Source organism: Strix uralensis, chromosome Z, assembly GCF_047716275.1.
Source record: "Strix uralensis isolate ZFMK-TIS-50842 chromosome Z, bStrUra1, whole genome shotgun sequence".
NCBI lineage: Eukaryota > Metazoa > Chordata > Aves > Strigiformes > Strigidae > Strix > Strix uralensis.
In genome coordinates this window covers 44,350,114-44,358,068 of record NC_134012.1, presented here as the reverse complement: position 1 = coordinate 44,358,068, position 7,955 = coordinate 44,350,114, and the positions used below count along the sequence as shown (strand labels likewise).

Here is a 7,955-nt window from a genome sequence, read left to right as displayed (position 1 = left end):
TTGTGTGGTCCCACTCAGGGTGTACGTGTCTCCTGCTGCCCAGACCAAAAGCAGTTTTATGTGAGAAGCAGTACTCGGAGCCCACACGTGATGAATGAGTGCAATCCTGGAGAAACCAAACGAGAGGCAAGGAAGCATGTGTGCACCAGACATTGACCCTTCGGTCCAGGCCGAGGGGCTCGGTCCCGAACGGCTGTCTGGCTGCGGAGGCCGAGTGCCTCCTGTCAAAACCGCGTCCAAGGTGCTGTCACGCCTCTGTGCGACACCTCGGCCTCGCACATCACACAAAGCAGCACGCAGCCCTTCATGACCCCTTGCGGCCGTGTCTCCCGGGAACCCGGGACCTCCAGCCACCAGGCGCGCACCCTCCCTGGGTCGCCGCGGCGCCCCAAAAAACCTCCTGTGCCCAGAGTGCCCACAAGCACAGCGCAAGAGCCGGCAAACGACGAGGGGAGGTGGCCGGGGCCACGGGGGCGACGTCCCGCGGGCGGGGCAGACAGGAGGCGCCGGGCGCACGCCGGGCGGCCCCCGCCGCCTCGGCCCGCGGGGCGGGCGGGAGGAGTCGGCCCGCGGGCGGGGCCTGGGCCGCGGCCCGCCGCGCCGCGCCGCGCCGCCTCACGCCGCCACACACCGGCGCTGGAGGTGAGGGAGCCGAGGCGCTGTCGTCCGGGCGGGGTGGGGGCAGCAGCCTGATCCCCCACTCCGGCCTCGGGGGGTTCGGCAGGGCGCGGGAGCGGGGGGAGGCCTCGCTGGAGGCCGTCGCGGGCTGGCCGCGGGCACCCGCCGGGCGCGGCGCGTCCATCCGTACGTGCAGCGCCTCCGTTCTTTCTTGCCTTGTTTTTTCCCCGCTGTGGGGTGGGCGGTCTCGCCGCGGGGCGTGAGGGGGCTTCGGCGCGCGCTGTCCGGTTTTTTTCTTTTATGGTTTTATTTTTAGGTCTGTTTAGTCCTCCGCAGGGAGCAGGTCTGTGGGGGAGGGCGGGCGATGGGCGCGCCGGGCCGGGCCCGGCTGGTCCCTGTCCCCGCTGGGGAGCCCCACCTGCACCCGAGGCCGTGCCGGCTGCAGCTTGAAGGACTGGCGGAAAACGGGTCTCATTTCTGGGCTTTTTGTGTGTGTTTGGGTTTGGGGGTTTTGGGGTTTTTTGGGGGGGAGGTGGGGGGGGTGGGCGGTGTCGGTGAACTTCCACGGACTTTTAAGTCTCTTGACTGTGGGATTGTAGCTTTTTAAGGAAAAAAAAACCCCAAAACCCACAAAACCCAACAGCGTCTGAGGGAGTTGTGAGGGGTAGGTTCCTGCGTGCGTTCGGCGCTGGCTATTCCAGGATTAAACTCTGCTGTGACTGAACGAGTTTACTGAGGTGCGCTGAGCACATCCCCGTGGAGGTCCGGCGGGGCGCCCCAGGGCCGCTCCGCAACGCCGCTCAGCGAGCAGGGGCGGGCAGAGACCGTTCTGACCCAGATTGCTGGTTTTACTGAATAGCGGCCGGCAGCAGGAAACTCTTTAAATAGTAAACTTTCTTCTTAGTACCATAAAGTGGCTTTCCTAAATGAGCAATGTTTCCAATACACTGCTTAGGTGATCAGAGGTTGGTTGTTTTGGGGGCTTTTTCCCCTCCTTTTCTTTTTAATGCTACTTCTTTAAAATGGAGCTTTAAGAAGACTTTGTGCGGATGCTATGTTAATTCTCACAAAGGGAATGTAAATATACTTGTTTCATGTTGCCTCTGAAAGGATACTGCTTGAGGTGAAGAAACAGTGGTTTTGTTCCATCTATTTTGTTAGAGTTACGTATTTATGTAAATGTTTTGAGCTAACATTTGGATGATGTAAGTTGGAGGAGGGCTCAGATCAAAATTAAAACCACAGAAGCTCTTAAGATGAACCGAACGTAAGGAGCATTGACTGTTTGGAAATTAGTGAATGTATATTGTAGCACCCACTGGGTTTTTTATGTCTCAAATTTATAGGATGTTTATCCCTTAGTTTATTAGAGATGCTTTTTAATGAAGTTCATTAAGTGGTCTCTCAAAATTCTTTGATCTTTAAAGCAGAGAATACGTAGGTGAATTGCTAATGTAGTTGTTACTATGAATCTTCCAGAACCTAAAAAAATGAAGTAATTCTTAATTTGTCACATCTCTTCCTCCACCCAGCTACTGTCTCCCATCCTTAATGTACTTTTTTGCCTTGTAGCCATTTCAAAATTGATTCATGAAAACCAAAACTGAACACCAGTATTTAAGTCTTGTTTTTTAAAAGTTTGTTTCTGTTAATTAATAGAGAGAAAAATAAAACATGATTGTAAAAATGTTCCTCTTCAGTTTTTTTATTTTATTGTATTCATCTCTTTCCTGGATTCTTCCACTCCCCCGGTTAGATAAAACAGGGAGTGGAAAATCATATTCTAAGTTTAGGCATCGATCCTTAAACAATTAAAAACAGCAGGAGGTTTCTTTCATTGAGTTCAGCTGGTGCTAGTTTAGGGCTGTTTATAATCTTCTGTTAGGTATTTAGGTCTTCTTGATATCAGGAGAATTGAAACACGTGCCTAAAAATAAGCATAAGCTTAGATGGTTTGCTGTAATAGTGTGTGTTTGTGGAATGGTGGGGTTTTTTTTTTTTCACTTTTGTTTCTTATCTAGACTGTAGGTAGCTAAGGTATTTCTTTCTTGCTTTTGACACCAGCAGAATGGGTTAGAAACTATAAAAAGTGCTTTCACTGTGGCTTTCATAACGTTGGCCATATAGTGTTGAAAAGGTACTTGCTAATTCTTGGAGCTGCATGTGTACAGTGTCTGCTCTGTGTGTTTATGGTCCCTGTAACCAAGACACATTAAGTGTGTTGGTGTTCTCAGCTACTTTAGGCTAGGAGCTGGCAACAGCCTTTCCTTAGGACCTCGGCAGCTCTTTGTCAGGTGCTCCCTCCCTTTCTCCCCTCAGCTCCCCTTTGGTTTTAAGCTGGTGCAGCTTCTGTGCAAATTTTCAGCACCCTGCAGGATACGGTGCTGTGCTAACAGTTGCTGAAAGCCTGCCTAAATGGTTGTCTTACACAATGCTTGCAGAATGTATACTTGTTGGTGTTGCAGTGTGGTTACTTTGGTTCCTGCTGGTAATTACATGGTGCTATAGTTGAGATTTATGTACTGTGGAAGCTAGGAACCAAAGTTCATTCATCAGGTGAAATAAAATGTGTACTTAGAAGCATATGAATGCGTAGTTTGGTATGTGTTGTAATGTTCAAAACCCCGTGTTGCTTAGAACTGAATAGAAAACTCTGCACAAGTTAAATGCAATTAAATGCTTTTCTAAATGAAGTCTTACTGATAGTCCTAGGCAAGAATTGGGAAGATGGTCCTCATGTCTTCCTTGCCATGCAGTGTTAGGTACAGCTTGGATCATTCTTCATCTTTTAGGTGTAATTTGTGTTTGAATCCATTTTGTACTCTACCTGCATGTTGTGGGCCCACACCACTGATACTCTGAATTTTATTTTCCCTAAATAGATCAAGCATCTGACTTGTCGTCGCAGATTCCTGCTGTGGTTAGGAGGTCATGCACCTTGTCTTATTCTTCATGTTTGTACAGTCCAGAAAGAGCCTTTTCTCCTTCTGTGTGGGGAAGAAACTTCAAGCCCTCCCTCAGTAAGCTGAAAATCCATCTTCTACTTTCCCTCTTCATTCTTCAGTTGTGAACTAGAAAGCCATACCAACCTGTTGCAAGGTACAATATCTACCATTTTACTGTTATTTCCTCCTGGCTGTGAAACTAGCTGTTTTGTGATCAGCAGAGTAGGGGGGAAGTTGTAGGTGTTGCAGGTGCCTTACATATTTTTGCCATTGTCCAGATATGCTTGTGTTTTGTATTTTGAAATATGGGATTTTTAAAAACTAAAAGTAATAGTAAGCTAGCATTAGTTTCTTCAGTATGTCACAGCTATGATCTGTGTCATAGTCAAGAAGTTAATTGTAAAATTTTGTCTGGTGCTGTGTACATGCATAGCTATAGGATACTTCTGTCTAGTAAAGCAGGTGCTAGATGATGGCCATTTTATTAACTGTGTTAATTTTTATTGGTAGCTCTTTTAGATCGAGGTTCATGTCTTGTGTGACTGCATGTCACCCAGCCAGCCCCCTGTGTTTGGTACCCTTTGTTTTTTTATGTGATCCTGCTTAGAGCAGCATTTAAAATTCTATAGCTAGTGATACACCTTTTAAAATGTCTCTTTGAGGCCAGGGAATGCCCGTGTTACTCTGGAGCTGAGACAGAGACTGAAAGAGTCATCCAGTGCTGTGTAAGAAGTGCATGTCTGCAGGTCATGGTCCAGTGTTAGTAAGATGATTTTTATCCTCTTATTGAAGACCAGTTCAGTGTGAATCATAAAACTGGTACAAAAAGTACCAAAAATGTGGAATCAGGTTCTGCTTGGTTCATTTTTGTCTCTGTACAAACTTACTGAGTTGGCAATTTTCTGGCACATGAAGATGTAAATTGGAAAGCCTACCTTGGTGTCCTTTGACTAGAGCTGCTAATTTATGATCAGAATTATATTAAGTATAATGAACACAAATACAAAGATGGTTTGATTACACAAATACTTAAAAAATTGAATACCATTCAGTAGTAGAAATATGGGTGTAATTTACAAATGCAGTTATTAAATCTTGTTCACAACTCCAGAAACCTAGCTGTGCCATTTGAACTGAAGCAAACTGCTAGCAGGTGAATAGGATGTTGCCTTCAGCACCAAAGCTGACTTTAAAATGCTACAACTGTTATGGCAGTTTGCCACTTTTTTGACTCTGGTTGCACAACTGTTGGTGAGGTTTTGTGATAATATCAGATCACTGAACTGATCTGGGTTAAAAATATCTTTGCAAGAGCAAAAGAAATTGGTGTGGAGGGCAGCTATTTTTCAACTGGTATCTTTAACTGGTACAATTTGCTGGTACAATTTGCTTTGGGGGTGTGTAAACAGCAGTGGAGAGGTGGAAGAGAAGTGGAATTAGTAGAGTGAGACCTGTTAGCTTCTTTTGCTCTTGAGAAAGTGGTATGTGAGATTGTTGTCAGTGTTCATGTCATCTAGGCAAGAGAGAGAAACTTGTTGCTTGGTTGCAACAGCTGCTGCCCCCACCATGTCCCCAGTCTGCATCATGGTCTAAATCTCACTTTCTGTCCCCATCAGGGCTTTTCCTGGTGTTGCCGCGACCTGCAGCGTAGCAAAGCCTGTGGTCTCGGTCTGTTTTGTACCCAGAACTTCCCGTTCCTTTCTATCTGGGAAAGTAATTTGCTTTTTTCTCCTGCTGAGTTTGTTTTCATGAGAAGTTCTTGGCCTGGGTACTAGTGTGAGTCAGCTAAATGTGAGAGGATATATCCGTGCAGCTAAATGATAGCTTAATTGTAGGAGGGGTATGGCTGGCACACTGCAGGTCTCAACATAGCTAGCCCCAGCAGCAGCAGCTGGGGGAGCAGGGAGGTAGCAAGGGTGGCAAGCTGATGGGAGCCCCAGGTCTATACTGGGGGTGATAGCCTGTGCTGGCCTCTGACCTGTTGTAGATTGCTGCTCTTGCTGACTGGTGTGTGTAGAAAGGTTTCCCAGTGCTGGAATGGCTCTCCTATTTACTTACACAAACTTCTATGAAGTCTCCTGCCATTAGTCACAAGATCATGAGAGCCAATAAGTGTTTCCTCTTGGATTTGTTACAAACTTGTTTCTTCCCCAAATCTCTGGTTGAGTTTTTTTCAGTTCATGAAGAGGATTAACTGCATGAGATAGCATGTCTCAGACTGTGGCTTGCTCATTACTGATGATTTTTGAGGCAACAGTAGAGTCACAGACTGTGTGTCAAATGGTCTTAATTTTTTTTTTTAGCTTACTGAAGGTTTCTGCTGTTCTCTGAGTGATTTGGAGTTTGTAATCTGTTGGTTTACCAACTTTGGGAAGTGTGTTTATTTGCTTTTTTGCCCCAGCAAACTCAGCTGTTGGTAAACCATCCTAAGCACTCAAGATCCAGAGAAATGGAGAGCAGCCAAGTTGTTATTTGGGTAATGTCAAAATCCATTGCAGCCACCTCTGCTGCCTATCTCAAATTAGAAGATTAATTAAAGTGTTTCTTTTCGATCAAGGTAGTAGCCTTCATGGTTATGTACCTTCCCTAACCTGAGATATAAAGTTGTAGGTTTATTAAAAAGGAGTTTAAACATTCATGGACTTCCTGTTATGACTCTATATGAAAATCTTCCAAGGACGATTGAACTAAATGAAAAGATTCTGGGATTCCCTGGATACTGCTAAAATAACTTTCTGCCTTGAAAGGTTCTGCACCTGTTCTTTCCCTTGGTACCTAATTAAAGTCTTAGTTTTAATGTGTCATGAGTCAAGGCTTTTTTGCCTGAGAGTAATGCAGTATTTGTATGAGACCATGTCCAGGTTTAAAGTGTGACAGGTAGCACTACACAACTTGACGGTGTTTCCTCCTCAGTAACAAGATGTGCGTGTGCAGTGGTATGTGCTTGGCTTGTCTGACAATTGTTGATAACAGTAGGACAGGGACTTTTTTTTAACCTCCGGACAAGAACCAAAACCACCTCAAGTAAGAACACTGAACTTTATTTTCAATTGTGCTGAGTAAAGTTTTTTGGATCACTTCATTATTCAAAGTTACTTTAGTGTCAAGTTTGACATGCTCCAGTAAGGGATGTGTCAGATGTGACCTTTGACTAAAGACCTTTGTCTTTAGTGTGTGCTTCTCTTGTTCTGATGTCTTACAGATTTGAGAGGGCTTGTGTGCTAATTTGTTTGAATATACTAATGTTTTTGTATGCATAATTCTAAAAAAACTATTGCTAAGGCAATAAATAATCCTGTTCAGACCTTTTTCTTCAGTGTGTCTACTGACCATGTTAGGAGAGGTTTATCTGAGGATAGAGGGGTGAAAATTTACTTTCTTGACTGATGGAGAGGTTGCCATGCAAGTGTAGACTTTTTGCTTATGAGTCCACGTAAAGATATCTGCACTTTTACCCTCTTTATAGTGCAAAGCATGATCAGCAGATCCACACCTGCAGGCGCTGATTAGGATCTCCTCAGTTTTTCTTTGTGGTATGTTTATGTCAGTCTATTCAGAGAGCAGAGGGGGTGGTCCTGATTTGTGGGGTGTGGAGACTGCCCTTTACCCAGCCCACCCAGCTCCTGGACACCAGGCTGCAGAGAGATAAAGCAGTATTTCTGTGGCTCTGAGTGGTCTTGTGTAAGACCCCTCAGAGCTCTGGGTAAGTACTCTGGAAAGAAAAAGGCACGTGTGACTTACCTTGCACAGAGGAGCACACCCATAAGGCAAGCTTGCGTACCTAGGTTCTGCCAAAACTGGTGTCTGCTTGATTTTGATTGATGTGGAAGTCAGTATGGATAGTTGTATAAGGTATATTGTAGTGCATGAAGGCAGGCACACACAGAAGCCTTTGAGGCACTGATACTTTAGTCCTTTATTCCCCACTCAACATTGCACATGCTTTAAGGAAAAGAAACTCTCACATTCAGAGTGGTAGTGGAAGGTCCTAGGAGAGAAGAGAGATGTCTCACCAAGTTCAGTCACTTTGTTCACCATGGAAACAAAGGAAGTATTATGAAGAGGGTTTTGGCTAGGAAACAGAAAACCTTTTGATGGGAGTCCACAGCTTCTGGTTTTGTTTTTAATACAAACATGATGATGTAACAAGTCATCTTGTTAAATAATGATACTTGTATGTTTCATGTTATCAGGTTTGGATTACACTGTAAACCTTTTGCCAGCTATTCACAGTTCACTATAGTAGGACACTAAAGCATTGCAAATGGAAAGAACATTATAATGTATTTCTGAGTGGTAATAGAAATCTAAATTGGAACCTTTGCTTTGAGGCTTTGCCAGTCTTTACAGTAGAAATAGTTTGAAAGTACTGGGAATGTGGATGAGTAAGGA

The 7,955-nt window shown here is 44.9% G+C and overlaps 1 protein-coding gene across 7 annotated transcripts in view; it reads left to right on the top strand.

Annotated features, from left to right (window-relative positions):
• Window positions 1-569: 569 nt before the first annotated feature.
• Window positions 570-7,955, top strand: part of PIP5K1B (phosphatidylinositol-4-phosphate 5-kinase type 1 beta) — a 121,939-nt gene continuing 114,553 nt past the window's right edge. For 2 of the 7 annotated variants that reach the window (XM_074856327.1, XM_074856330.1), the window contains exons 1-2: window positions 570-642; window positions 3,501-3,717. The gene's annotated coding sequence lies outside the window, so the exon portion shown is untranslated. Of the gene's footprint in view, window positions 643-670; window positions 805-927; window positions 1,087-3,500; window positions 3,718-7,955 lie in introns of those variants that run through there. The other 5 variants (XM_074856331.1, XM_074856328.1, XM_074856329.1 and 2 more) reach the window with 5 other exon arrangements.